The sequence below is a fragment of the Panthera onca genome, chromosome A1 (assembly GCF_046562875.1).
Source record: "Panthera onca isolate mPanOnc1 chromosome A1, mPanOnc1 haplotype 2, whole genome shotgun sequence".
Lineage (NCBI taxonomy): Eukaryota > Metazoa > Chordata > Mammalia > Carnivora > Felidae > Panthera > Panthera onca.
Genome location: NC_138339.1, coordinates 134,385,106 through 134,400,838, shown reverse-complemented (window position 1 = coordinate 134,400,838; position 15,733 = coordinate 134,385,106). Strand labels below are relative to the sequence as shown.

The 15,733-nt window shown below is 38.5% G+C and overlaps 1 protein-coding gene and 1 long non-coding RNA gene across 2 annotated transcripts in view; both read left to right on the top strand.

The window, feature by feature from the left end:
* The window catches only part of MEGF10 (multiple EGF like domains 10), a 181,622-nt gene that overhangs the window by 58,124 nt on the left and 107,765 nt on the right, over positions 1-15,733 (top strand). The gene's annotated exons all lie outside the window — the stretch shown is intronic.
* On the top strand, positions 716-5,372 carry LOC132681595 (uncharacterized). Its single transcript, XR_009611132.2, has 3 exons — positions 716-790; positions 3,751-3,806; positions 4,911-5,372. It is a non-coding gene; the product is annotated as an uncharacterized LOC132681595 (long non-coding RNA).

Genomic DNA, 15,733 nt, shown 5'->3' with positions numbered 1-15,733 from the left:
GTATAGTTGACACACACTGTTATGTTAGTTTCTGGTGTGATTCTTGGATACTTCAGCTCCTCTATATGTCACGCTATGCTCACCACAAGTGTGGCTCCATATAATAGCTAAAATGCAATTATAGTGTCATTGACTACATTCCCAATGCTGTGGCTTTCATTCCTGTCACTCATTCATTCCATAATGGGAAGCCTATATTTTGCACTCCCCTTCACCTTTTTTGCCCACGCTTCCACCCTCTTCCCTCTGGCCACCATCAATTTGTTCTCTGTATTTGTAAGTCTGATTTTGCTTTTCTAATTTATTCATTTGTTCTGTTTTTTAGATTCCACAGATGAGTGAATCATATGGTGTTTGTCTTTCTCCGTCTGACTTATTTAGCATAGTATTCATTAGGTCCATCCATGTTGTCATAAATGGCAAAATCTCACCCTTTTCTTTGTATGATACTCCAGTGTGTGTGTGTGTGTGTGTGTGTGTGTGTGTACACATCACATCTTTATCCATTCATCTTTTTTTAATATGTCATTCTTTTTTTAAGGTTATTTATTTATTTATTTATTTAGAGAGAGTATGTGTTAATGGGCAAGGGACAAAGAGAGAGAGAGGGTGAGGGAAAGAGAAAGAGAAGAGAACCCCAAGCAGGCCCTGTGCTGTCAGCACAGAGCCTATTGTGGGGCCCAATTCCACCACTTATGAGATCACGACCTGAGCTGAAATCAAGAGCTGGAGGATGCTCAACCAACTGAGCTGCCCAGGCACCCCAAGATTTCATTCTTTTCATGGCTGAGTAATATTCCATTGTGTATATATAACACATTTTCTTTATCTATTTATCCATCAATAGATCCTAATGTTGTTTCTCTCTCAGCTATTGTAAATAATGCTGCTATATACATAGGGGCATGGATACCTTTTTGAGTTAGTGTTTCTGTTGCCTTCAGATGAATACCCATAAGTAGAATTGTTGGGTCATTTGGAAGTTTCTTTCTTTCTTTCTTTCTTTCTTTCTTTCTTTCTTTCTTTCTTTCTTTCTTTCTTTCTTTCATGTTTATTTTTGAGAGAGAGACACAGAGTGTCACCGGGGGAGGTGCAGAGAGAGAGAAGGAGATGCAGAATCTGAAACACGCTCCAGGCTCTGAGCTAATGTGGGGCTAGAACCCACAAACCGTGAGATCATGACCTGAGCTGAAGCCGGACGCTTAACCGACTAAGCCACCCAGGTGCCCCTTGATAGTTCTATTTTTAATTTTTTGAGGAACCTACATGCTGTTTTTCATAGTGGCTGTACCAATTTACATGCCTACCAACAGTGCACAAGGGCTGCCTTTTCTCCACATCCCCACAACACTTGTTATTTCTTGTCTTTTTTGTAATAGACGTTTTAACAGGTGGAGATGATATCTCATTGTGATTTTGATTTGTATTTCCCCAATGAATAGTGATGATGAGCACTTTTTCAGATACCTGTTGGCCATCTATATGTCTTCTTTGGAAAAATGTCTGTTCAGATCCTTTGCCCATTTTTTTAATTGATATTTTTTCTTCCTCTTGAGTTGTGTGAATTTTTAAAAATATATTTGGGATATTAACTCCTTATTGGATATATTATCAGATATGTGATTTGCAAGTTTTTTTTTTTTTTTATTGGTAGGTTGCTCTTCATTTTCTTGATGATTTCCTTTGAAGTGCAAAGGATTTTTAGTTTGATGGAGTCCTACTTGTTTATTTTAATTTTTGCTGCCTTTGCTTTTGGTGTCATATCCAAAAACTTATCTCTAAGGTTGATGTTAAGAAGCTTATTGCCTATGTTTTCTTCTAGGAGTTTTATGCTTTCAGGTCTTATGTTCAAGTCTTTGATCCAAATTGAACTTATTTTTGTGTGTCATGAAAGACAGTTGTCCGGGTTTTTTTGCATTCTTCTGCATGTGGCTGTCCAGTGTTCCTAGTACCATTTATTGAAGAGAGTGTCTTTTCTCCATTGTATATTTGTGGCTCCTTTGCCATAAATTAATTGACCATGTATGAGTCAGTTTATTTCTGCCCTCTCTGTTCTGCTCCATTGATCCCTGTGTCTGTTTTTATGTCAATACCAAACTGCTTCGATTCCTGTAGTTTGAAATCAGGAAGTGTGATGCCTCCAGCTTTGTTCTTATTTCTCAAGATTGTTTTGGCTTTTTGGGCTCTTTTGTGATTTCACACACATTCTAGGTTTCTTTGGTCTAGTTCTGTGAACAACATCATTGTAATTTTGATAGAGATTGTATTGAATCGTAGGTGGCTTGGGGTAGTATGGACATTTTAACATTACTAATTTTTCGAATCCATCATTTGGAATAACTGATATATTGAGTTTATAAATCTAAAAACCTAGTGTGTGATATGCTAAATTCAGCTTAGAGATGTTTTATTCATCAGTCTAACTCTAATAAACACACTGAAGGATCTCTAACTCATGTTTTACAAATTTAAACACCATCAAGTTTTTAAAATGGAATTTATGCTTTTAAAATGGAATAGACACTATAGATTTTGATGATCTTACGCATTTCCACATTAAATTCAAAATATTCACAAGGCTGAAAAATAGTTACCCTCTTAAGAAAATAATTATATCATCTCATGTTTTTGCTTTACTGTAAAAAAAAATTTTGTGGTCTCTTTTCAGTTTGCTGAAGTGTTTTTTTTTTTTTTTTTAAGTTGATTTATTTATTGAGCGAGGGAGAGACAGAGCATGTGTGCACAAGTGGGGGAAGGGCAGAGAGCTAGGGACAGAGAGAGAATCCCAAGTGGGCTTCTTGCTAACAGTGTGGACTATGTGAGGCTCAGACTCACGAACTGTGAGATCATGATCTCAGCTGAAATCAAGAGTCAGATGTTTAACTGATGGAACCACCCAGACACCCCCAGTTTGCTGAAGTTTTTGGTCAATTCATTAGTTTGTTTCAATTGTAGTAAAAAATACATAACATTAAATACCATCTTAATAATTTTTAAGTGTACTATTTAGTGGTGTTAAGTGTATTTACTTTGTTGTGTAACGGATCCCTAGAACTTTTACATTTTTTAAAATTGAAACTCTGTACTTATTAAATCTTAATTCCCCCCTCTTCCCTTACTCCAGCCCTTGGCCATCACCTTTTAACTTCTACTTCCTGTTTCTGGGGTTTTGCCTACTTTAGAGACTTTATATGAGTGGAATCATACACTTTTTGTCCTTTTATGACAGACTTATTTTACTTGGTACAATGTCCTCGAGTTTCATCTATGTTATAACTTTTGCTAGAAATTATTTTTTTTAAGTCTACATAATATTCCTTTGTATTGTTTTCTGAAGTTTTTAAAATATCAGGGAACCTGGTTCTTTATTGTTACCTTGATGGAACATACTGAGTCCCTTGTCTATTCCAGACGTTGCCTTCTGTATCCCTGAAATCTGAGACCCATTCTGTCGTAGTCTTGTTTTTCAGGTTAGGTTCGAACGATCAACCCAGTTGGTGACCCCATTTGATTGAATGTGACATATCTTTTAGTCATTAAAATATGTAAATGTATTTTTTTTTGCCTAACTTTACTGTGGTAATTACTATAATTATGTATTCTTTTCATGTAAGTCATATTTTATGACTCATATCTCTTGTAAATATGAAAATGATATCTCATTGCATTTTGCATATCTCATGGTTGGAATGTGAAATCATAACCTCTAAGGTCATCTTACTCACTCTCTTTCACCTTGCTTTGATGCAGGTCCCATGTATAGTCTAAAGTTACAAGAGGGACAGTTGTGTGGCTCTTCCTCCAAGGTATTAATTTCCTCTGTAAGATGAGCAGTCTCCAGATACTTCCCATCTTCCATCTTGTCAACCCCCCACCCCTGTATATAGTCCATATACGTTTCTCATTTAGAATTTTTCTCTTATTCCTGAAATGAAAAGATGCACAACACAAACTAGCCTGAATGTAGTGTGTTCAAAGATTATAAATTAACATCGATGTCTTCCTCATTGTTTTGTCTCCCTCACTTTTCCTTCCTTCCTTTCTTCCTTCCTCCCTCCCCTCCTCCCTTCCTCCTTTCCTCCCTCCCTCCCTACGTACTTACCTATTCACTCATTCAATTATTGGACACTTAAACAGTTTAGTGGATGCAGTGAGCATCATTTTATATCTCTCTTTGCACATGTGAGTGATTCGTAAGATAAATTACATGGGACTTCTGGGACAAAGGGCATGAATATTGTATCAGTAAGGATTAGGTTCAGTTCTGAGATACAAGTTTCTTTCTTTCTTACCTATGAGCCCAGATTTGGGTAAACCAGGAGGGTCCCAGGCAATTTCCACCTTTCTGCCCTACCATCTCTGAGGTACAGCCTTCATCTTCATGTACCATTACTGATCTGTATGTATCAGTCTTGTTCCCAAGCAGTGGATGGAGGAGGCAAGAGTAAGAGGCAAATGGCAAAGGCAGCTGTCTTTTAAGGAAAGTTCTTGGAAGTGATTGCATTCTATTTCCACTTTGACCAGAATATAGTCACCGGCCTTACTAACCTGTAAGAGCCTCTTAATTCTGGATGATCAGGAAACTGCCTGGTAAAAATCTATTTTTATGGGATGGTAATAATGAATATTAGGGGACAGGAGCCATCTGAGCCACATTTTAAGACTTTTTGATACAGATTGCCAAATTGCTGTCGAGCAGGTTGTACCAACTTGCTTGCCCACAAGAAGGGTGTGAGCGTGCCCACTTCTCCATATCTTTACCAACACTAGGTATTACTATTGCTTCCAACCTATGGGGGGAGGGGTGGGAATGGTAACTTGCTTGCTTTACTTTGCATTCCCTTGATTACTAGTGATGGTGTTCTCTTCAAAAACATATATTTATCAGCCATTTGTATTTTGGCTTCAAGGATGAGAACAGTCTGGAGGATACAGTGAAACTGCTTTGTTCTTCAGAGAGTCACAGAAATGCTGATGAGAAGCAAGAAGGGGCAGTAGAGAAAAAGGGGAGACAGTGTGAGACTGCAGCTTGAATAATAAATGCCAAGGTCAAACCAGCAGAAGACTCAGGCCCTTCAGAGCTTCTTATCATCATCAGTGTTGCTGGCGTCCTTTCCCTCCTCATCCCAATGTTCCCCAGGTCCCTCTCCCCCATGACCTCAACTCTTTGAAGCTCTGGGGATGGCATAGAGCCTGGTGGCCTCTTATCTTCTCCCATGGCTCCCCACCATGAGCCCTGAGGAGAGAGGAATACTCTCTGCTCCCATGGCAGTGAGGACAGCTTGAAGCAGTGAACGTGCACTGTCCATGGAGAGGAGCCAAGATCCAGACTCATGATCTTCATGGAACTGCAGTTTTGGAGTAAATGAATGTTGGAAGCAGCCCTAAGTGCCTCACCATTATTTACAACAATAGAACTTCAGGCAGGTGCCTTTGCAATACACACAACTGATTTCCAAACACATAGTTGAAACCTGACCCCCTAGCAAGTAGGAATCTCTTATTGATTTGGTTTCACGGGACTAGGAAAAGCTCATAGGAAAAGCAGCAGCAGAGTGGGAAGTTGGCACCTCTCCTTCTGTGGGATTGCTTAATCATGAAACAAGGCTGGCCATCCATTCTCATTCTGGTGTCCTGGGTCTCACCTTGGCTGGTGGCAGAGAAGGCAGGTGTAAGCAGGGTTGCATGTGGCAGAATCGTGAATGGACACATGACATGACCAGGGGTCCCTTCTCCTGTCTAGCTCTCATCCTTTTGTTTGTTTTTTTGTTTTTATTATTTATTTTTGAGAGAGAGAGAGAGAGAGAGAGAGAGAGAGAGAGAGACAGAGCATGAGCAGGGAGGGGCAGAGAGAGAGGGAGACAGAATCTGGAGCAGCTCCAGGCTCTGAGCTGTCAGCACAGAGCCTGTTGCAGGGCTCGAACTCATGAACCGTGAAATCATGACCTGAGCCGAAGTCGGATGCTTAAGTGGCTGAGCTACCCAGGCACCCCTGTTTGTTTCTTTTTAGTGTTCTTTTCTTTTTTTTTTTTTTTTAAGTTTATTTATTTATTTTTGAGAAGTGGGAGGGGCAGAGAGAAAGGGAGAGAGGATCCCAAGCAGGCTCTGCACTGTCAGCACAGAGTCCGACTGGGGGCTCGATCTCACGAATCGTGAGATCATGACTTGAGCTGAAATCCAGAGCTGGACGCTTAACCGGCTGAGCCACCCAGGCACCCCTGGCTCCCAACTTTTTGCCCCACGTGCCCAATCTTCTACTGGATGCTGCTGCAAAGGAAAAGACCATTCTGAAAAATGTTTCTTTGGGGGTAGACTTAACTCTGTTTTCCTATTTTTGTTAGATAGGGAAGGTCAAATGCTAACTTCAAATTCAAGCTGCCATGGGGGCATTACAGGCAGTGCTGCTTGCGAGCAAGACAGTGGAAGAGATTTGCGGACTGGGTCATCCACTCTATTGCCTTGTAGGCCAGCCCTGATGGTGGAAGATCGGTTCCCATGGATGTGCCCTGCCTGTCTTTGGCATTCATTAAGAGAACTCTGGAACTGTAAACAAGAAGCCTTAACTCCCACACACTGAACTGTATATGATTTCCTGTTCTTAGCAGAGACTAGTGTGACAATTGATTACCATAGCAGTGAATGAATATTCACAGCTGATTTTTAACTTGGCCAATTTTATGAAAAACAGACCTGATTATAGGCAAATAGGGAGCTAGAACTGGGGTGGCTGTTTACACAAAAAATAATTCTTGCAAATGAACTTACTCTTGTTTGAATGTCATGCTTCAGTAAGCAATGGGTTGTAAGTCCAAATTTTGGGTTAAGGGCTTAGAGACATCTGTAGCTCACTTACCCAGGACTATTTTTCTTCCAGGAGGCAGATAGGCCACATAGGTGATGCTTTAAAGGGCCATAGAACCCACACATTTCCCCATATATATATATATTTTTTTTTGTCCTGGAATATTATGTTAAACTGGAATTAATAAAAGCTTCCCTTTTGGGAGAGAGGGCACCCTCTCTTAGAAGTAGCTACCTGGAACCTTGTGTTTAGAAGGATTCTGAGGCCATGTTTGTGCTAAGAGAAAGAATGGAGTGACTCATTAGTGCTTTCTGTCATTATCATTAGGTGGCCCTAGTGCCTCACATTTGCCATCCCTCTGGTAGACTCTGTATGACATCCTGTGGCATTTTGGACCTCTTGAATCATGGAGGTATCAGTTGAGGTTCCTGAATCATACAGCTGGCCATAGACTCCTGTTATACTTAGCTTTTCCATTTAACTATGAAGTCGTATGTACTTGTTTCTCCTATTGTCCCCCAGAGAAATGAGCTTTCTCTTTGTGAGCTGGAATATTCAGGATTATATTGTCAACAATTTTATTTACGGAATGGAAACAGATACTCAACAGCCACACTTTGCCTCCATGTAGGCATAGGAGGGTCTGGTAGGAAGGGCATTGCAGGCAAAGTGTCCTGATGGGCAAGGGTTTTAGGAATAGCAGCCCTGCAAGGACTCATTTCCCTCACCTGGAGATTATAGGAGAACACATTAAATTCTTTATTGGCCTTTTGCTGCTGAAAAGATTGGGGCTCAGATTTTTCAAGATGACAAGTGCTAGGGTCCAGGGCAAGGTGCCTTGTGTGGGCTGAGAAATTTCCACCTTTGGCAGAGGGCTGTTTATTGATGAGCTGGGCATCTCTGGGGGAGTGAGGGGAGCACGGTAAGAGTTTAAGGAGTGGGCAACACCTCTCTGAAGCTGAAGGCAGTCTGAGCCTTCTGCTCTGGATTTGCTTGACTCTCACAAGCTTGATTAATAATAGAGTTGTGATCTTGTCAAATATTTCCCAACAACTGTGGTGGGTCTTGAACAGACTCTTTTGAGGCCGGATTAAAGTGAGACAATCCTATTGGGCTAGCCGAAGAGACCCTGAGCTGACAGCAATCAGATGGTATGTTTCTAAGTATACCTACTCATGATGCCCTTTCTGCCACGGCAGTGGATTTTTTCATGTTTCCATAGGGACCCTGTATTCTGTTGCTATGGAGCCCGACTTGGTTTGGAGGAACCTATCAGTAAATACTGGGAAAGGCCCTTTGTCCACATGTTTCACCAGCAGAAATTCCAATTTTCCCACACATCTATTGGAACCTAAACTTCAGGTCTCCAGTTTTGGTCTTTAGTCTCAGCCACTACTGAAAATAGGAAATCTGATAAATAATGCAGACGATCTTTGTTGATTTCTCGATGGTCAGTGTTTGCTCACTAGTTAGGATTTCACAAATAGAAACTATGAATATAATAGTAAATTGAAGATACCTTGAGTTTAAACAGATGGAAATCATGTCTGCTGCCTTTTTTTTTTTTTTTTTTTTTTTTTTTTTTTTTGCTTAAGAAAGCCTGACTTTAGAGTCCCATGGAGGCAGTCCAAAGGAAGGTAATGAAAAATCCTTGCCTTATCTCTAGAAAATGAGTTCCTGCAATTTTACCCTTTACAAGACAGGTGGAATTCTTACAGGTCTAATAATTTACACAGCCTCCTTACAGAGATAGATAATAGCTAATAGGAAAGCTCAGAATGGAGAAGCAATTTTTATTGTACTATGGTTTAAATCTTTTTACAGCAAAGTAATTTTAAAATAATGGGAAAAAAGCACATTTTGATTTAAATGTCCAACCACAAAACATTGATCTGGCCAGGTGGTCGCAGAACTTGCATTTTTTAGTCCAGGATGGTGACTGTCAGTACTTTTACAGATAATCCAGTGGTAAACCTATTCCATCCCTCTGGGCCACACACGGAGCTGCTAAAGGAGAGGGAGACAGGCACTGACACAAGCAGTGCTGCATGGACACTATTCTGTCTTTAAGCTGCAGCGATATCCCAAGTTTTTTCTTGAAGAATAATTCTAAAAGGGTTGAAAGAAACCAGCTAGGCCTCCAAGAGAACCACTCTGTAGAAAAACAGTCTTCTGGGGTGCCTGGGTGGCTCAGTCATTTGAGCATAAGGCTCTTGATTTCTGCTCAGGTCATGACTCATGGTTTGTGGGATCAATCCCCACATCAAGCTCTGTGGTGACAGCGTGGAGCCTGCTTGCGATTTTCTCTCTTTCTGCCCTTCCCCAGCTCATGCTCTCTCTCTGCCTCTCAAAAAAATAAATAAACATTAAAAAAAGAAGAAAAGCAATCTTCTTACTCAGACAACAGAGGGGAGCATGATTTGAAGGTGGGCCTCCCTGACCATCGAGGCACATTGGAGGGGCAAAGCTGTTATGACAAGTCTAAAAATATGGCGTCCCCACTGATGTTTAAGCTCAATAATAACTAGGTTAATCTATTGTACTTGGCATGTCATTGAGGGACAAAAAAGGAAATATGCCACCTCAAATGAAATCAGTCTGTTTATCCAAGGAGACTAGGCTTCCAGAAACTTGGACCCTGTGCATTATCTGTAGTTTTACGTCTCTAGTGTGGGCTACTGAATATCCATCCTGTAGAATTCACTGTTGCATCATCCAGTAAGATTGGGAAATGCCTTGTGTTTGATCCCCTTTCTCAAATATTTATGGTAGTCTGGTGAAGGCTCTGGAAATGGTTGGGTAAAGGTGTGTCTAAAATTTATTTGGCCATGAAATTCCACCCCCACCCCCACCCTTTCCAACCCCAAGAACATGATAGAACTGGTAGTACTCAGACTCTACTTATTTGAGGAATAATGCTTTAAGGGATTCAGTTTTCTTTTCTATAACTCTAGACTGGTAACTGTAATTGTCTAACTTTATCAGAGACTCTTTGGAGCTTGAATTTCTTGAGTTTTCTACCCAGGTTTATTGGGATATAATTGACATATAACATGTAAGGTGTACAACATGATAATTTGACACACTTACATATATTGCAAAATGATTACAAGAAGGTTAGTTAACACTTCTGTCATCTTTCATGACTACTGTTTCTTGTTTGTGATGAGAACATTGAAGACGTACTCTTCTTAGTAAATAATTTGTATATAATACAGTATTATTAACTATAGTTGACATGCTGTACATTAGAGTCCCAGAACTTATTCATCTTGTTACTACAAGCTTGTACCCTTTGACAAACTTCTCCCCATTTCCTCTACCTTTCCAGCCCTGGGGCCACTGTTCTACTCTGTTTCTATGAGTTTAGCTTTTTCAGATTCTGCAAAGAATAACATCATATGGTATTTCTCTTTCTGACTCATCACTTAGGATAATGCCCTCAGGACCATCTATGTTGTCACAGATGGCAAGATTTCCTTCTTTATTGTGGATGGATAACATTCTTCTGTATGTATATACCACATTTTCTTTGTCCATTCATCAGCCAAAGGACATGTATGTTGTTTCCCTATCTTAGCTATTATGAATACTGCTGCAGTGAACACGGGAGGGCAGATATTCCTTTGAGACCTGATTTCATTTCATTTGGATATGTACCCAGAAGTGGGATTGCTGGATCATATGGAAGTTCTATTTTTGATCTTTTGAGGAGCTTCCATACTGTTTTCCATAGTGTCTGTATCAACATACACTCCCACCAACAGTGCCCAAGTGTTGGGCACTTCTCTCTGTTCTCACCAACACTTCTCCCTTGTCTTCTGATGAGTGCCATCCTAGCAGGTGTGAGGGGATATGTATATGACTCTTTTGGAAAAAATGTCTATTCAGGTTCTCTTTTTTAATTGGATTGTTTGGTTTTTACTATTGAGTTGTATGAGTGCTTATATATTTTGGATATTAACCCCTTATCAGACATGAAATTTGAAAATATTTTCTCCCATCCTGTAGGTTGACTTTTCACTCTGTCAATTGTTTCTTTTGCTGTGCAGAGTCTTTTTAGTTTGATGTAACCCCATTTACTTATTTTTACTGTCATTGCTTGTGCTTTCGGTGTCCTATCAAAAAAAAAAATCATGGCCAAGACCAATGTAAAGCACTTTCCCCCTATGCTTTCTTCTAGGAGTTTTATGGTGTCAGGTTTTATATTTTAAAATGTTTTTAATGTTATTTATTTTTGAGAGAGAGCAAGTGAGTGGATGAGGGGCAGGGAGAGATGGAAACAGAAAATCCGAAGCAGGCTTTGTGCTGTCAGCACAAAGCCCGACATGGGGCTTGAACCCATGAACCGTGAGATCATGACCTGAACCAAGTCAGATGCTCAACCACCTGGGCCACCCAGGCACCCCAGGTTTTATATTTAAGTCTTTAATCCATTTTGAGGTTATTTTTTTTAGTGTAAGATAGGGGTCCAATTTCATTCTTCTGTATGTGATTATCCAGTTTCCTTAGTACCATTTATTGAAGAGACTATCCTTTCCCCATTGAGAATTCTTGGTTCTCTCATCAAATATTGTTGGCCATCTATGCCAGGACTTATTTATGAGCTTTCAATTCTGTTCCTATGGTCCCTGTGCCAGTGCCAGGCTGTTTGGTTATGGTAGCTGTGTAATATAGTTTGAAATCAAGAAGCACGATGCCTCCAGGTTTGTTTTTTTCTCTTAAGATGGCATTGGCTATTCAGTGTTTTGTGGGTTTTTGTTTGGCTGTTTTGTTTGTTTTTAAGTAGATGTCACACACAGTGCACAGCCCAATGTGGGGCTTGAAGTCATTACCCTGAGCGTAAGATCTGAGCTGAGATCAAGAGTCGGTCGCTTAACTGACTGAGCCAACCAGGTGCCCTGTTTTATGGTTTTATAAATAATTTAGGATTGTTGTTTCTATTTCTGTGAAAATGCTATTGGAATGCTGTAGGGATAGGATTGAATAGGCTTTGGGTACTATGAACATTTTAATAATGTTAGTACTTCCATCTTTCCCTTTACTGGTGTCTTCTTAAATTTTCTTCATCAAAGTTTTATATTCGGTGTACAAAAGTTTCACTTCCTTGGTTAAATTTATTCTTAAGTATTCTATTATTTTTGATGCTATTGTGAATAGAACTGTTTTATTTATGTCTTTTTCAGATATTTCATCATTACCATGTAAAACTGAAACCGATTTCTTTATGTTGATTTTGTATCCTGTAACTTTACCAAATTTGTTGATTAGTTCTAACTGGTTTTGGTGGAGTCTTTAGAATTTTCTCTCTATAAGATAATATTATCGACAAACAGAGACAATTTTATTTCTTCCCTTCCAGTACCAATGCTTTTATTTCCTTTCCTTACCAGATTGCTCTGGATGGGACTTCCAGGACTAAGTTGAATGAAAGTAGTGAAAGTGGACATTGTTGTCTTGTTCCTGATCTTAGAGGAAGAGCTTTCACTTTTTACCACTGAGTATGATGTTAGCAGTAGGCATGTCATATATGCCTTTATTACATTGACCTACGTTCCTTACATAGCCAATTTGTTGAGAGTTTATATCATGAAAGGATGCGTATTTTGTCAAATGCTCTCTCTACATCTACTGGGATAATCACTCAGTGTGCCTTTCGTTGGACTAATGTAATGTATTACGTATTTTTATGTTTAACCATCTTTGCATCTCAAGGATAAATCCCCCTTGCACAGTGTGTATGATCCTTTTAATGTGTTGCTGAGTCTTCTTTGCTAATATTTTGCTGAGAACTTTTGCTTCTGTATTCATCAAGGATATTGACCTATAATTTACTTGTCTTATAGTGTCCTTATCTGGTTTTGATATCAGGATAACGCTGGCTTTGTAAAATGAGTTTTGGAGTGTTTTCTTCAGTTTTGGAGAAGAGTTTGAGAAAAATTGGCATAAATTATTCTTTAAATGTCTGGTACATTCACCAGGGCAACCTTCTGGTCCTGGACTTTTCTTTGTGGTAAAGTTTTCTGTTCCCTTACCATAATTGGTTTGTTGAGCTTTTCTGTTTCTTTATGATTCACTCTTGGTAGGTTTTATGTATACATTTCTTCTAAGTTCTCCAATTGGTTGATCTTTAATTGTTCATAGTATTGTCTTAAAATCTTTTTTATTTCAGTGTTACCAGTTGTAACATCTCCTCTTTCATTTCTAATTTTATTTACTTTTCAATAGGTAGTCTAGCTAAAGATTTGTCAATTTTGATAATCTTTTCAAAAAACCAGCTCTCAGTCTATTGTTTTTTGATCTCTATTTCTTTTATTTATGTTTTGATATTTGTCATTTCCTTCCTTGTGTTAACTTTGGGCTTAGTTGGCTCTTTTTTTTTTTTTTCTTTTCTGATTCCTTGATATGTAGGAACCTTCCTCTTGTTTTCTGAGATCTTCTATTAATGAAGAATATTACTATGAACTTCCCTATTAGAACACCTTTTGCTGTATCCCATAAGTTTTGGTATGTTGTGTTTCCTTTTTTGTTTGTTTCAATAAATTTTTAGTTTTTTTATTTCATTGACCCATTGGTCGTTTAGAAGTACGTTGTTATATTTCCACATAACTGTGAATTTTCTACTTTTCCTCCTGTTAGTGATTTCTAGTTTCAACCAATTGTGGTTGGAAAAGATGTTTGATATGATTCCAGTCTTCTTAACTTTGCTAAGACTTGTTTTGTAATCTACCATGTGATATCCTGAGGAATGTTCCTTATGCAGTTGAGAAGAACAAGTATTCTGCTGCTTTTGGGTCAAATATTTCTTATATGTCTAAAGTAAAGTTCAAGTCCAACATTTCCTTATTGGTTTTTAGAGTGTGAATGATTTATCCATTGTTTAAAGTAGGGTTTTGAAGTCCTCTACTATTAATACATTATTGTCTATTTTTCCCTTCAGATCTGTTGGTATATGATTAATATATTTATGAGAATATAAAGTGCTCCAAGTTGTTATATCATTTTGATGAATTGACCCCTTTAACATTATATGGTGATCTTCCTTCTCTCTTATTACCATTTTTGGCTTACAGTCTATTTTCTCAGATACAAGTATGGGTAGGTATCCCTGTTTTCTTTTGGTTTCCGCTTGGCAAGAATATCTTTTTTCATCCTTTCACTTTGAGTTTCTATGTATGCTTAAAGCTGAAGTGAGTCTGTTCTGAGCAGCATATAGTTTGATCTCCCTCCTCCTCCTCCTACTCTTCTTCTTCTTCTTCTTCTTCTTCTTCTTCTTCTTCTTCTTCTTCTTCTTCTTCTTCAATCCAACTATGCTGTACCTTTTGATTGGAGAATTTATCCATTTACATTTAGAGAACTTTTCGGTAGGTAAGGACTTAATAATGCTGTCTTATTGTTTTCTGATTGGTAGTTCCCTTCTCCCTTTCTCCCTCTATTTCTGCATTCCTTTGTGAATTGATGCTTTTCTATAGTGGTCATTTGATTCCCTTCTCTTTTGTGTATCTACTGTGGGTTTTTGCTTTGTGATTGCCATGAGGCCTATATAAAGATAGATATAATAATCTATTTTATGTTGATAGAGACTTAACAAAACTATTCTTTCTTTCCCCTTCTTTTATGTTTTTGGTTAAAGTTTATTTACTGAGAGAGAGTTAGAGAGAAAGAGAGAGAGAGCGAAAGAGCAAGCGAGTGAGCATGTATGAGCAGGAGAGGGGCAGAGAGAGAGAGAAAGAGAGAGAGAGAATCCCAAGCAGGATCTGCACTGTCAACACAGACCCCAATGTGGGGCTCAAATTCAAGAACCATGAGATCATGACCTTAGCTGAAGTCAAGAGTTGGACACTTAACTGAATCACCCAGGCACCTCTCCTTCTTTTATGTTTTTATTTCACACTTTATTACCTCTTTTTATATTATGTATTCATTAACAAATTATTGTAGCTATATATTTTTTAACACTTGTGTCTTTTAACCTTTATATTAAAGAGGTTAACACACCCACCACCATATTACAGTATTAGAGTAAAATTGTGTAAGTGTAAAGTGTATAGCTTGTTATTTTGATACATTTATATATTGTAATATGATTACCAATGTAACGATATTTATCACATTATATAATTATAGTACAATATTATTTTCTGTATTCATTGTAATGTTTGTTCATTAGATCTCAATGACTTATTTATTACTTATTGCAAGTTTGTACCTTTTTTTAAGTTTATTTCTTTATTTTGAGAGAGTGAGAGAGAGCATAAGTTGGGTAGGGGCAGAGAGAGAGAGAGAGAATCCTAAGCAGGCCTGCGCTGTCAGAGTAAAGCCTGACATGGGACTGGAACTCACAAGCCATGAGATCATGACCTGAGCCAAAGTCATATGCTTAACTGACTGAGCCACCCAGGCACCCTGCAAATTTGTACCCTTAAACACAGTCACTCCTGTTCCCTGGTAACTACCATTCAGTTCTATTTTTTTTATGGTTTAGCTTTAATAGATTCTACATATGAGTGATATCATATGCTCCTTGTCTTTGTCTTTCTGACTTACTTAACATAATGTGCCCAAGGTCCATCTGTGTTGTTGCAAATGGGAGAATATCTTCCTTCTTTGTGGCTAAATAATAGTCCATTGTATATATGTACCACGTCTGTTTTATTCATTCATCCAAATGTTGATGGGCATTTGGTTTGTTTCCATATCTCGTCTGTTGTGAATAATGCCGCGTTAAATCTGGGAGTGCGTATATTTTATCAAAATCTTGTTTACATTATTCTAAATGTGACTGTATACTTACATTTACCAGTGTGTTGTACATTTTCATATTTTTCATGCTACTAAATAGCATCCTTTTACTTCAGCTTAAAGATCTCCTTTTAGCATTTCTAAATGCTCCCTCATCTTTTGTTTGTCTGGAAAAGTCTTTAAGTCTCC